The sequence below is a fragment of the Balaenoptera physalus genome (assembly GCF_965194825.1).
Source record: "Balaenoptera physalus genome assembly, chromosome: 16".
Taxonomy (NCBI): domain Eukaryota; kingdom Metazoa; phylum Chordata; class Mammalia; order Artiodactyla; family Balaenopteridae; genus Balaenoptera; species Balaenoptera physalus.
The window spans coordinates 81,638,402-81,652,247 of NC_138898.1; the positions used below are offsets into that span (position 1 = coordinate 81,638,402).

At 46.4% G+C, this 13,846-nt stretch overlaps 3 long non-coding RNA genes across 5 annotated transcripts in view; 1 reads left to right on the top strand and 2 right to left on the bottom strand.

The window, feature by feature from the left end:
• Window positions 1-13,846, bottom strand: part of LOC309646304 — a 313,846-nt gene that overhangs the window by 212,543 nt on the left and 87,457 nt on the right. The gene's annotated exons all lie outside the window — the stretch shown is intronic.
• The window catches only part of LOC309646288, a 229,779-nt gene that overhangs the window by 114,194 nt on the left and 101,739 nt on the right, over window positions 1-13,846 (top strand). The gene's annotated exons all lie outside the window — the stretch shown is intronic.
• LOC309646303 lies at window positions 671-11,377 on the bottom strand. The gene is made up of 2 exons (XR_014255268.1): window positions 7,598-11,377; window positions 671-2,607 (listed from the first exon to the last, which is right to left on the bottom strand). It is a non-coding gene; the product is annotated as an uncharacterized lncRNA (long non-coding RNA).

A 13,846-nucleotide genomic window follows, 5' to 3' on the forward strand; every position in this document is an offset into this window, starting at 1 on the left:
GCTGGGGACACAAGCCTCCTGGGAGGATTTCCAGGAAGGGCGTGGGGAGGCAGGCGCCCCCTTATGGGCAACGGAGCTCTTCAGAGGGAGGAAAGGCTAGTGAGGATGCAGGGAAGGCACAGCTGGTCTTGCCGGCCATAGCCAGAGCACAATGGCTTTGAAACTGATCAAAATAAACAGTCGCTCAACTCATTGTCCCAAGTTCTGTGTTTGGATTCCTGCTTCAGCCATGACATTAGTAAGAATGTAGCCCATTCTGTCCTACAACTGATGGGGTCCCTAAGTCTTCAGGCCCTGACTTGTCACTTTGCTCTTTAGTAGGAAAATCACAGCAGTCCTCTTGGCAAAAGCCTCTGGGATTCTGAAGGGGCTTCGTGTCTGTGTCTTGTGGCCTCCTCTTGTCCCAATTTCCTGTCCCTTTGTAGGTCTCACACCAGTGGGTATTTTCTTCTGTCTACCCAGAGGCATCAAATAAGCAATGCATACTCGATTCCCCAACAGATAAATCCAAGGGTGTTCATGTGAAACCGAAGAGTCACTGAAGGTCAGTGTCACAGCAAACCCTCTAGAAATGAGCATTAGACAATATGTTTCCTGAAAGTTCCCGGGCCATTCTCCCCAGCAGGGATGCTCTCCTGGTTTGACAACTGCATGCCTGTTTCTGCAACTGTTTCTCATCCTCTTGATTCAGGTCCGTGTATTAGTCTCTTAGGGCTGCAGTAACAAAGTACCACAAACTTGGTGGCTTAAACAATAGAAATCGATTGTCTGTAGAAGTCTGAGATCAAGCTGTTGGCAAGGCCATGCTCCCTCTGAAATCCTTTCTTGCCTTTTGGTCATGGCCATCAATCCTTGGTTTTCCTTGGCTTGCAGCTGTATCAGTCCAATCTCTACCTCTGTCATCACAAGGTGTTCTGCTAGGTGGCTCCTCTGGCTCATGTAGCCGTCTTCCTCTGTGTGTGTCTGTGCGCCCCAGTTTCCCTTGTCCTCTAAGGACACCGGTCATTGGAGTAGGGCCACCCTAATCCAACGTGACTCCATCTGGCCCTGATTACATCTGCGAAGACCCTATTTCCAAATAAGGGCACATTCATAAGTGTTGGGGATTAGTACCTAAACACATCTTTTTGGGGACACAACATTTCGTCATTTCTGGGAACTTCAAATTCCTCCTTCCTTATTAGGCTGAGAAGTTCAGTTTTCTATGTTTGTGCTCTACCCCATTGGAGCATGTGGAGTATGGGATGGGGGGTGGGTAAGAGAAAAGAGAATGGGGGCAGAAAACAGGAGGTATCCTCCCCATCGACATCCAAAGAAGGCATCAAGGTATTTTCCCAAACAAAATCACATCTCTCCCTAATTTGGATTCTCCCTAATTTGGATTCTGCCTCTAGTCTTTTAAAATAAGTTTGTTTTTTTTGGTTAAATTTCCCCACATCAGTAGTCATTACTCCTCCACATAGGAGATGGTTTTCTTTTTTTTTTTTTAACTCTTGTATTTCTCACCACAACCCTGAAAATCAGATATTATTATGTTCTTTTCAAAGATTTCGGACTGAGGCTAAACATCGTGCAGCTGGTAGGTGACAAAGCCAAGGCTGGAAGTCACAGCTACCTAATCCCAAAGTCAGTCTTTCTAACATGCAGTTGATTCCAGCTCCGTCACTCCTTGGCTGACCGGTCCTCCCCCACCACTGCCACCCCCTGACTCCAGGTCAGCCCCTTCTGGTTTTACATCTTGGGTACTGCAGGAACTGCCCACCTTAGTTTCCTGTGCTGCTGTAACTAATCACCATCAAATGGGTGACTTAAGGCAACGCATATTCATTTTCATGCAGTTCTGGAGGCCAAATTCTGAAATCAGTTTCACTGTGTCAGAATCAAGGTCTCAGCAGGGCCGTGCTCCCACTGGAGGCTCTAGAGGAGGACCCATTCCGTGTCTCCCCCAGCTTCTAGCTGCCACAATTCCTGGACTTGTGGCCTCATCACTCCAGTCTCTGCCTCTCTGGTCACTTTGTCTTCTTCTGTGTGTGTGTGTGTGTGTAAAATCTCTCTCTGCTTCCCTCTTATAAGGATACATATGATTGCATTTAGGGCCCACCCAGATAATCCAAGATAACCTCCCCATTTCAAGCTCCTTGGCATACTCATATCTGCAAAGATTCTTCTGCCTTGTAAGAAAACACTTGTGGGTTCTGAAGATTAGGACGTGGACCTATGTTTGGGGGCCATGGTTTAGTCTAGCACCCTGCCCTTTATCGCTGTCTTCTGACTGCCCTTCCTTTGGCTTGTGTCTTGCAGGCTCTGGGCTTCTTGCCCTCCTGGCTCCTTCCATGACTAGGGGCAGATGGGGAGGGGAAAAGGAGAAGTTCCCACGTGTGGCCTGCTAAGAAGACCGCCACACTAGACCACTCCTAAGAGGCACCGGGGAGCTCTCTCTGTCTTGGTTTTATAAAATGGTTGTAATAATGCTTGTTTGCAAAGGAGCTGGAGATCCTCCGCGGAAGATGAACGCAGAGGCTGTTTTGGATGGTAGATAGCTGCTTTGAGCCTCTGAGATCTCATAAAATGGAGGTCTTGCAGAGCCAAGATGAGGAAGTTATCGTCCTATTGGGGAAAAGAATTATTCAGAGTGAGAAGGAGGAGGGAGGAAGCCTGTTCCTTGACCAATGACAAGACTGAATATCATGGCTGCTACTGCCAGACGGGGGGCGGGGGGAGTCGGTGCCTTCCATTTGCAACCTTACATATGATAGTCATCATGGGAGCTTGGCCACAAGTGCCTGGGTTAAGAAATCCCCAAACATTCCTCAAGCTTTTCCGCGGCAATACCTGACATGGAAACCTTTCTGTTACTTTCGGTTTTAAGCATTTCTATCCTAAGCTGATTTCATCCCTATTGGTCTCAAAGCATAAAGCTCTTTTGCCTTACACATTTTAGGATAGGTGGTACCCCGAGGCCAACAGCCAAAGGTCAAGGTCAGCTCTCTAATTATGAGGCTCTGGATGCAAGAATGCATTTGGGGAGTCTTGATTTGGGATGATGGCTGCTTTACATGTGTGTATTTTAGTCAAACGAAATAAGCTGGATTTGATTGGCTTCAGCTAAGACAGAAAAAAAAAAAAAGAAAGAAAGCAAGCCTGCGTGGCAGAGGCAGGAGGGCGCCAGTTCTTCTGAGTCCTTGGGAAACATTCACTTTGAATAGATGAGCATATAATTTTTGATCTGTGCTGTGATGCTTTTCAAAGTGAAGGGGACATTCCTAATAATTAAGTTGGAATCCCAGGCATAAGCCTGGACTGTCTCAATTTACTGTCTAACCATGAGTAACTTGCACTCCTACTTGGCTGGCCGTGGGCGAAACAGTAAAGTAGATTTGCTTCCATTAGTCTCTTTCCTTTTGCTTCTGTTCCCCTCTGTCTCATACTCTGAAAGCCATCATTCCGGAACTTGATGGGAACCTTTTCCCACATCTGATGTTATAACCGAGGACGCTAAGAACTCAGAAGATGGTGACTTTGGGTTACACAGTAACGTAGAGATGGGCTCAGAGCTTGTCTCCTCTCTCCAGAAGAGAGGACGGATGTTTTCATAGCCGGGACTAGCCAGGGTCCAACACCTCTTACCCCTCTGAGCCAGCTCAGTTCAGAAATGCCTCTTCTCTCCTCTGCCTTCCAATGCTTTGGTGCTCGGTGAGATGCCTGATGGACATCTGATGAATTATCAAATAGTAGTATACCGTCGCCTTTTGGGGGATGATTCACATTGCTATAAAAGGCTTCTGTAGAGAGTGTCTCTATGCAAAGGAGTGGATCTGGAATATTGGCGTCTCACCTACTGGTAGCAGATTTAGCAAGGAAAATTCTAGATATAGGAAAAGTGAGGGGGTGGGGCACACACGTGGGTAATTTCTATTATTCCTGTGCAGAAGGTGAGACCAAAAGAGAGCTTAAGAGTGTATCTGTGGTGGAGGGAAGGGCGAAAGAGAAGGGCACAGGAGTGAAAAGAAAGGAAGGGAAGGGAGGAGAAGAAAATAAGAGAAGGGGAGGAGAGGAGAGGGAGGGGGAGGGAGGGGGCAGGAAAGGCAGGATGTTGCATTCTCCAGTAGTCCTGTTGAGTATAGTTCATGGTGAGGTTGATATGCTCTGGAGAAAAAGGATGTGTTTGAAACGGAGTAGAATCCCAGCTCTGTGTTTGTTGTCAGCTCTGGAAGCTACCTGGGAGCCTGTGAAGCTAATTCCCTTGTCAAGAGGGGCCTGAGTTACATAGTTAATGACTTGCCATGTCCCCAAGCGAGGTCTCCGGACCCCCGGCTCAGAGCTCTTCCTACTCTGCTTCACCATCTCTTTTTTCAGAACAAGAGTGTAGGAAAGGAGCAAACAAAGCAGACACCTCCTGTACCAGTAGGAGTTACCATCATGCACCTCAAGTCCCCGCATCAGAAAACAAAGCCAAAGCAATCAAACGCCAAACCAGAACCCAAGAGAACCAAAAATAACAAGGTTACCCTTGCACCCTTCCTGTATGTTCCAGACTCACAACAAAACAAGCTCACCTCTGACTTTCACATTTCAGATGTCTAAGGATATGACATGTCTGTGAATATGAAAATCACGTCCAAAAACGCTTTTCCATCATGAATGGACTAACTGTAAAATTAGTAATTTTGTGGGGTTTTACTTTAAAGAACTGTTATGTTTCTTATTTGATAAACCAGATGTTCTTTGCAAATTCACTTCTTAATTCTTGTCTCTGATTCCACATCCACATAGACGATATATTCCTGGTGATTTTTCTCTAAAACTGTCCCAAAGATAAAAGACCAGAAGGTCAAAAATCCTGAATCATCGTCCATCACTTGTTTCTTTGCAGGTAATTTAGGTAATTTGTCATTCAGCCCTATTGATCTTTTTTCTTTTTTTTACCATTTCCCAGATTCAGCCTTACTCTCCTGCTTCCCCTGCCCTCTCTCTGCTCCTCGTCTTTTTATAATCCTCCCATTTCTTACTGAGTAATAACCTTCCCTCTAGTCTCCCTTGTGATGACTCCAGTCTTCCCTGCAATTTGCTGCCAAAATAACATTCCTGCGGCATTATTCTCATTCTGTCATCACTTCCACTCTCAAAAATTATTTCCTGAGACTCCCCTGGTGGCTCAGTGGTTAAGAATCCGCCTGCCAATGCAGGGGACATGGGTTCAAACCCTGGTCCGGGAAGATCCCACATGCCGTGGAGCAACTAAGCCCATGCGCCACAACTACTGAAGCCCGCACGCCTAGAGCCCGTGCTCCGCAACAAGAGAAGCCACCCCAATGAAAAGCCCTTGCACCACAATGAAGACCCAACGCAGCCAAAAATAAATAATAAATAAATAAACAAATAAATTTATAAAAAAAAATTATTGCCTGAAGGAAGCAGTCCAAATTAATCACCATGGTATAGCAGGCCTTCACGATCCAGCCTTACCTTGAGTTCTGAAAGGTTGGCTACTGTCCCACAAAGAACAACTTCACAAATGGTGTGAAGGCCCTGAAAAGTATCTTCAGCCTATCTCTCTCCTTGGTGTGTCCTTTGGCCGCCTATGTTCCTGATTCCTCTTTTCTTTTTCCTCGTCATTTTCTCCTTTACCAGGGTTACTCAGGGTGTGGTCCAGGGTTTAGAAGCATCTGCATCCCCTGGGAGCTGTTTAGAAATGCAATACATGGGCACTGTTCCTGACACACAAAATCAGAGTCACCAGGCCCAGGAACCTGTACTTTAAGAAGCTTCCCAGGTAATTCTTTTGCACACTAATGTTTGAAATATAATGCACTGTTCTAGATCATAACGTCTCCCAACATTGTTTGGCAGTTATTGGCTCTCCCAAAGTTAAATTATTATTGAATTAGTTAGTTATTTTGTGGCAGAGCTGGGTCTAGAACCCAGTGTTCCTAATTGCCCTTTCTTTGCTTCATCACCTTGACTATCTCATTGCCCTGTAAATACTGAGTTGGGAGAAGTGGAGCATGTAGTCTGTTTCTCACGTGAATCCTCAGACATGGCCACTCTCCTACCAGCCACATAGCCCAGTGTAGCCCTGCCCCGTGGTCACTGACCTGGGTTGCCCCACTATCCTCTGTTCCACCGTATTGTTCACCACCCATGGGACTGTGACACCTTACTGCTGTTAAAAGACACACTGTGTGCCTTTGAGATCCAAGTGCAGAGACACCTAAGTATGGAAATGGCTGGGACACTGGCAAATTCAGAGGACCACCTGGGCCTTTGTGCATTGACACGTCTACACATGGACATGTCCACACCACATGCTCCTTCTATACCCTCTGATTTCTACTCACTTCCAGCTTCACATGCTCTGCTCTGGATGCACTTTTGATTCCCATTTGGTACCAGGTTCTTGCCCTCAGATTTATGTCATAATTCCTGGTTCGACTTATTTTGATTTCTATAACACATTCTTAGTGGAGGTCAATCAAAGTTGACTCTTTAGGGTTTCCTGCATTAGCCAGTGACTTCCTAGGACTCCATTTGTCCTGGTCCCAACCCTTATCCTCAACAAGCCCTAGTACATGGACAAGATAATGACTGGCCTCAGGGTCACCAACAAGATACAAGAAGACTTCCACCTGCAGAGGATAACCATCACCAAGGCAACCATCACCATGTTTCCCGCTCACTTTCTCTCATACCCCTATTTTGATGCCATCGGGTCCTCCAGTTCATTGACATTGCCACTCTTCTGTCCCACCTCTTGTGTGTTCACTTCCTACCTGGTCCAGCTTGGATTCCACACTCCATCCTTATCATCCCTCCCTTGCGTTCATCCTTATACCCCACTCCTCCCTCCCACCATCCTAACTTCCTCCAACTCAAATTTCAACCTCTCCCCTCTGCCCAGCACTGAACACGGCCACGGAAGATCACCCTACAGAGCTGACAGCTCTCCCTTTAAGTTCATGACTACAACCCTCAGGTGGAACCTCAGCGCTGCCCAGGTGTCCCATTACATCTCCAGAGTGGATTCTCCCACATCCTCCAACCCTCACTCCCTCCTCCTCAGGCTTGTCTGACGTCATAGTTCACTGAGAAAATAAAAGCAGTGGGAGAGTGACCCGAATTTGCCGCCACGTTGTTATCTACTCGCCTGGCTGCAGTTTACACACATTCTCTGCCTTCCCTCCTTACAGAGTGGATGACATGGTCTGGCTCTGATGTAAGGCTAATGTCACCACTCGAACACATGCCCTTCCTGCGATTATCATGTTCTCTTCAGTACTGGTTTTCTCCCTCTTTCCAGAGCCATTTCCATCAGCTTAGGAAGGTATTGCCAAAGCTCACATCCTTTTAAAAATGCCCTCCCTGGGGCCTGCCTTCTCCTTCAGCTACTGCCCCAGGTTTCTGCTCCCTTTTAGAGCCCAACTCCTCTTCCTTAATCTCATGGTCTCTCTTCAACTCACAATGATCAGGTATTTGTCTTCGCCACCCATGGAAACACTTTTGCCAAAGTCAGCAGCCATCTTCCTTCTGCCAGATCCGATGGTCACTTCTCTTTGCTCATTTGACTCAGGATTCAGCAGCATATGGCACAATTACTCACCCCTTCTGTCTGGAATGACTGTCTTCACGGGAATTCCAGGTTACCGCACTCTCCTGGTTCTCCTCCAACCTCAGCGTGGCTCCTGGGTTCTTTCAGTTTCAGCTTTGCAACCACACTCCCCCGAGAACCCAAAGACTTTGCTTTCCTGGAAGCTGCCCGGGGGGTCATGGGAATAACGCTGCCATGTTGTCAGTTGGCATCACTTATATTTTTCACTGAGGTATAATTGACAGAGAACATTGTATTAGGTTCAGGTGTACAACTAATGATTCGATATTTGTAAATATTGTGAAATAATCAGCACAATAATCTAGTTAACACCCATCACCATACATGGTTACACATTTTTTTTCTTGTGATGAGGACTTTTAAGATCTTTTAAGATTTATTCTGTTAACAACTTTCAAATATAAAATACAGTATTATTAACTATAGTCACCATGCTGTACATTACGCCCCCATGATTTACTTATTTTATAATTGGAATTTTGTACCTTTTGACCTCCTTCATCCATTTGGCCCACCTGCCAGCTCTCACCTCTGACAACCACCAATCTGTTGCCACTCATGACTAATTCTATATCTATGAGGTTTTTTTTTTTTTCTTTTAGATTCCACATGTAAGTGAGATCATATGGTATTTGTCTTTCTCTGTCTGACTCATTTCACTTAGCTTAATGCCCTCAAAGTTCATACGCGCAAATGGCAAGGGCAGGATGGTATGGAGGGGCTGGTGGTTAAAACACAGTCCCTAAAGCCAGACTGCCTTTGCTCTGCTTCTTCGCTCAAGATATTAGCATCTTTCTGCAGATCTTTGCATGGCTCTCAGATCTTGTGGCTCAGTCCTCCAGCTGATTATGGCCTCTGCTCAAAGGTGACTTTCTCAGACCTTTCCTGATAACCCTAAAGAGATCACCTGCAGAGCTCCACACCTCTCTCTCTATCTCATTACCCTGCTTTCTTGTCTTTGCTAACTTACAGTGTGTAGCTGGTCTCCCCCATCCCCTAGAACGAAAGCTACCTGAGGCCCGGGACATTGGTTTGTTCACGGCTGTACCTCTAGCATCCACAATGGTCCTGGCTCCTGGCACTTGCTCAGTGAATGAGGGAATGAGTGAGTGAATGAATGTATGGTGGGTTGGCTGTGGTGGCATTCAGAGGTGGGCATGTATATGGTCCCAGCTGCCTTCATGTTGAGGGACACAGAATTCAGAATGCCTTCCCTGTGTCTTTCTTCTTCTTCTGCCTCCTCAAGGTCTGGCACAAGGTAACAAACAGGAGCTCCATCAATATTAATTGTATAAATAAACAAATGCATGGATTTCAGAGAGTCCATTGCTCACGACTCTCTGTTGCTTTTAGAAATAGTGACAAGATTCGACAAGCCCTGTATCCACATGGATGTTTTCTAATCAATAAAAATGTCTTCACAGGGAAAACAAGGCAAGGTACTTCATGGCCCCGTACACTGAGGATGCGGGACTGTAGTTTTAAAGATAGTCTTTTCTGCCGTGAGCCTCCCCCTCAGCTCACCCCACAGGAGCATGTCCGGCTTAAGATACATTTGCACATCCTGCCTTAATTTGCTTAGCGACAGATGCTGTTATCAGAGGAAATCTAAATCGCCTCTTCCTGTGCTAATGAAGCACTTCACCAAGTGCGTGGGGATTTGAGAACAAGATAGATTTATTAATGAGCGTCTAATTAAAGGGACAGTGACAGAGCTCTTTGACGGGGTGTTGGCAGTGGGGAGGGATGTTTCTATTTCTTGTAAAGACTGACACTTTTTTATGACAAAATGAAAATGTTTTACATTGGTGTAAAATTCTAAATGTCACAATTTCGAAATGGAATGTAGAGTTAAGTTTAATTAAATGCAATCGAATGTGACACCCTTGTCCTGGATGAAGTTGAGTGAGGTCTGCAGATCTGCTGTCACAGCTCTCCCCCTATCTCGCCAACAACCGGCCCTTCTGCTTTTTTTTTTTTTTTTCATCTAACACTACCCTGAAAACCCAACTCTGAAAAAAATGACTTTCTTTGCTACTAAAGAGGATGCTCCAGAAGGTTCTTGGCTGCATGATGGACACTCAGCACGTGTTAATGACCCCCTACCCCGACTCTCGACCCTCGGTGCACAGCACATGCCACACAGCAGGGAGCACAGTGAAGAGGGATTCCATAATTGATCCTCCATTTCCCCCATTCTACTCCTTAGTGTGGGAATGCAAAGTGGGCTGGAAGTTGCTGTGTTTCGTCTTTGAAAGACATAAAGGCTTGTCGGCCATGTTCAGAAATGGGACTCAATGGCTTGGCTTGCAAATCCAAGCCAATCTAACCATCATCGCACATCCACGAAGGAGGGCTTGATTTTGCTGGATGAAGAACTATCCACTGGGCCGTAGGCAGGAATAGGGGAGCTTCGGTGCAGGAGAAGGGAAGAGGGAGAAGGGGAGAGGTGCTCTGGAAATGGGTTGGGTACAGCAGCAGAATCAGAACATAACTCAGTATAGGTTCTACTACTGTGAGCTCTCTTGACATCACAGCTTGATTTTCTAGTAGCTCTGGGAGACTCTACACCTGCTCTTGCCAGCCAACATCCCTGGGGAGCCCACCATGGTGACCATCATAGGCCCATGATGACACAGTGGAAGGAGGGCTGCTTTTTGATCCATCTGAAAGGGAAACTGAAGTTGCAGAGGCTTGACTCCATCGAGGTCACTGCAGTGATGTAAAGAAGGAGCCTAGCAAAAAGGTCTGTTAGCCTGGGGCCGTGGGCTGCAGTAGAGAAACAACCAAATGTGGCTGGAAAAGGACCATTTCTTCAATGAAAGAAATCCATTTCTTTTAAAAAGATATTCCCTAAATTATCATTAGTATCCCATTACCTTCAATTGAGAGTAAAAAGGGTTTGCATTTTCTTTGTACTCCAGCCATGTGAAAGACAAGGAGGCTGGGAGAAAGAAGAAGCTATTCCTTTACTTTTGTTAACCAAAGATACTGTTTAAAGTGATTGGTTCACTTGCAGAGACTCTGGAGTTAAATGTCCCTAGAATCGTTTCCTTATTCTTGAAGACTCACTCAAGGATTTCCCAGACGATATTGTGACTTGGAGTACAATTTTTGTAACAGACCCAGAGAACGGAAGAGACGTTTTCCAGCCATACGCATGAAAATAACTTTATCCATTTACATAAAGAATAGTGATCATTCTATGAGAGTTCCTCAATTGGTCCACTAGGTCTTGTTTGATAAAATAGAGGTGATCCTTCATGCTGCACCCGATGGAGGTTTAAAATTGGTCTCCCCTTGGTAAGGAATCATGGCTCCCTCTTGGGCTGCTATGCTGGGAAAGTGACACAGCCTAGGGATGCCGTATTTCTGCTGGGCTTGCAAGTAGTGAATACAACTTCAGCACTCTGGCTTTGAAGAGGAGGGAGAAAGATCTGGCCAAATCTGGGGGACCAACAGTCCACGTAAATGTTTGAAGAGCTGGGATCAGCTCAGGCTTGCAGCAAACAGTGTTCACAGTGATATCAGTTCTGCTGTAGGCCCTTGAGACAGAGTCCTTCTGACCTTGCATGTACTTGGGGTGGTGTCAGGCAAGAGGTGGTTTCTGGTTCGGGCCAGTACACACAGACACACAGCTGGGCATACAGACAGTAGGCTCAGGCCTCCTGGGGAGAAGGCCTGGTAAGAGGTGTGATGTCTGGATCCAAGCAGAGCATTGAAGTTCAGGTCTGGGCTCATCCCAGTGGGGAACTGCTACGAACCCTACCAGAAGGATGGACCCAGACTGGGCACCTGCTTCTCCATGGACTAGGGTCTGGGACCCAAGCCTGGGTGGGTGAGAGCATCTGGCCTGCAGGTTCCAGAGTAGGGTCAGGGGAGAGTTCACAGGTAGTGTCTGAAGGTGAGCCTGGAGTTGAGATGCAACCGGACTAAATCAACTGAAATGTTGGTTAGAGAAGAAAAAACAGTACGTGGAAGGCCATAGTAAAACTATGACAGGTACCGCGAGGGGGCATGAAAGCCCTGTTTGATGGGTAAGCGGTAGGACTTAAAAATAGTCCCCGAAATGCCTGGACTTAGACATAATGATTATTACACCTCTCATGCGTTAAGTACCTACTATGTGCACCTTTTAAGAACCATTACTGATGCTTATAACAGCTGCTCCAGAAAATTATCATCCCAATCTCTCATACTGAGAAACCGAGACCAAGAAATACCTAGTAACTTGCCCAACACCTCAGAGCTAAGAATACTGTAGCTGGAATTGAACCAAATGCATTGGATTCCAAAGGTTGCTGTTCTTTGTCATACTTTCTCTCCATCATATAAAATTCTGTAGCTTTGCCCACAGTGGAGTGACACTCTGGTTGTGAGAAAATGGAGTAATCATCCAGGGAAGAAATTGGGGTGTAAGAATGCAGCGAGCACACGAAAGGCTTCCTGCAGCTGGGGGTCCACCATCTATCTGCCTCCACATTCCACCCGCCTGCTCTCAGCCAGGCTCCTGCTGGCTCAAAGATGACGTATGCCAAGGTAGTGGCTTTCAAGTCTTTGGTATGAGTTTGGGTGGGGCTGGAGCCACCAGGCATGTGATTTTCACCCCTCTAAGTTGAGAGGGAAATGCTCCTTGGGTCTTGATATGCCATCACATCGTGGATTCAAGGGGGCTGAATACCACTGCGGAGTGACATGCCGAGTGATGAGAAATTCATGCCTTGGAGGACAATTTCCTGCCATACTTGGCAACAGAGTCTGTGCTGTCCTTTGAGTCAGGCCCTTTGCTCGAGGGTGACGAGGTGTGAAGCTGACAGCACAGGTAAGGTTTCTTCCCACAGATTCCTAAACTTCAGTGGGGCCAGTGCAGAGCCCTATCGTCCGAAGAGATGGAATCTATCAAGCGTTCCTTTGAGAACAACTGGCAACGGCGCTGCTATTTGTGCAGAAGAGGTCGGGGATGCAACCAGAGGTGCTTTGGGGGATTTTGAGGTGGTATTGGATGGCTTTTCCAGAAACCGCAGATGTCAGGCAATCCTCCATGCCGACATCCCACCCATGGCAGAGCGCGGAGGTATAACATCTCCCTGCTGCAAAAGCTGCAGGTTTTTTTTTACTAAGCTGCTGATTATAGTTAAGAAACATAAATCTCTCACCATTTACGGGAGGTCCTGGTGTGCAGAGCCAGATCTTAGAATCAAAATCTGCCAGGACTGGAGCCTTTAACTCCTAATTTAGCAAAAATGAAGCCAGAGAGAGAAAATGACTTTCCTAGGAGGACACAGCACTGAGTGGAGGACTTGCATTGGAATTCAATCTCTTAACTCCCGGAATATCAGTGATTTTTCTTTTTTTCTGCAGAAGCGAGAGGGTCTCCTATATCACACTGCATCCCATCAAGAACCCTATACATTCACCAAGTGAGGAAGGGGGACACAGGGGTGTGGAGTCCTCGCATATGCGTGCCCATAGTCTGTCATGTATCCAGGATCCTAGATTTCACTTTCTTTGCTTCCAGATGGAACAATTGCCTCTCCGCTTAGGCATCCCAAGAAGGAGATTTTCTGGTCTTACTTTTTAAATGTAAGCTATGCATAGGGTCCTCTGAAATGTCAGGCCACAGTCAAGGTCCCAGTGCCGGAAAAGGGGACTCGTATGGATGGAGTCTGCCTGCTCTAGACCAGTTTTCGCTTTCTGCACAGATGCCTTCCTTGTCATTGGAGGATGCGCTGGGGGGATAATAAGAAACAGAGAGGGCTATCCCTCCTTCCCAGCTGCCCTCTCTTGTCACGCTCTCCTCCTGGATCAGATAAGTACAAGGACATAAAAACAAAAACAAAACACAAAAAACAAATTCAAACAGAAATCCAAAGGAAGGGGCACTAATACCACCACCACCGCCCGCGCCAGCACACATGACACTACTTACATCACAGATCGAAAGACAGAAAATTCTAAAAAGTGGAAAGGGTAGACGTGTCTTTGTAGATGCCTTTCCCCGACGCTGGCATGTAGAAGGGGTGTCCCTTAATAACTAGTTTTACAACTCTTTTGGGGACTTCCCTGGCGGTCCAGTGGTTAAAACTTCACCTTCCAATGCAGGGGGTGCGGGTTCGATCCCTGGTCGGGGAGCTAAGATCCCACATGCCTCACGGCCAAAAAACCGAAACATAAAGCGGAAGCAATATTGTAACAAATTCAGTAAAGACTTTAAAAAATGGTCCACATCAAAAAAATCTT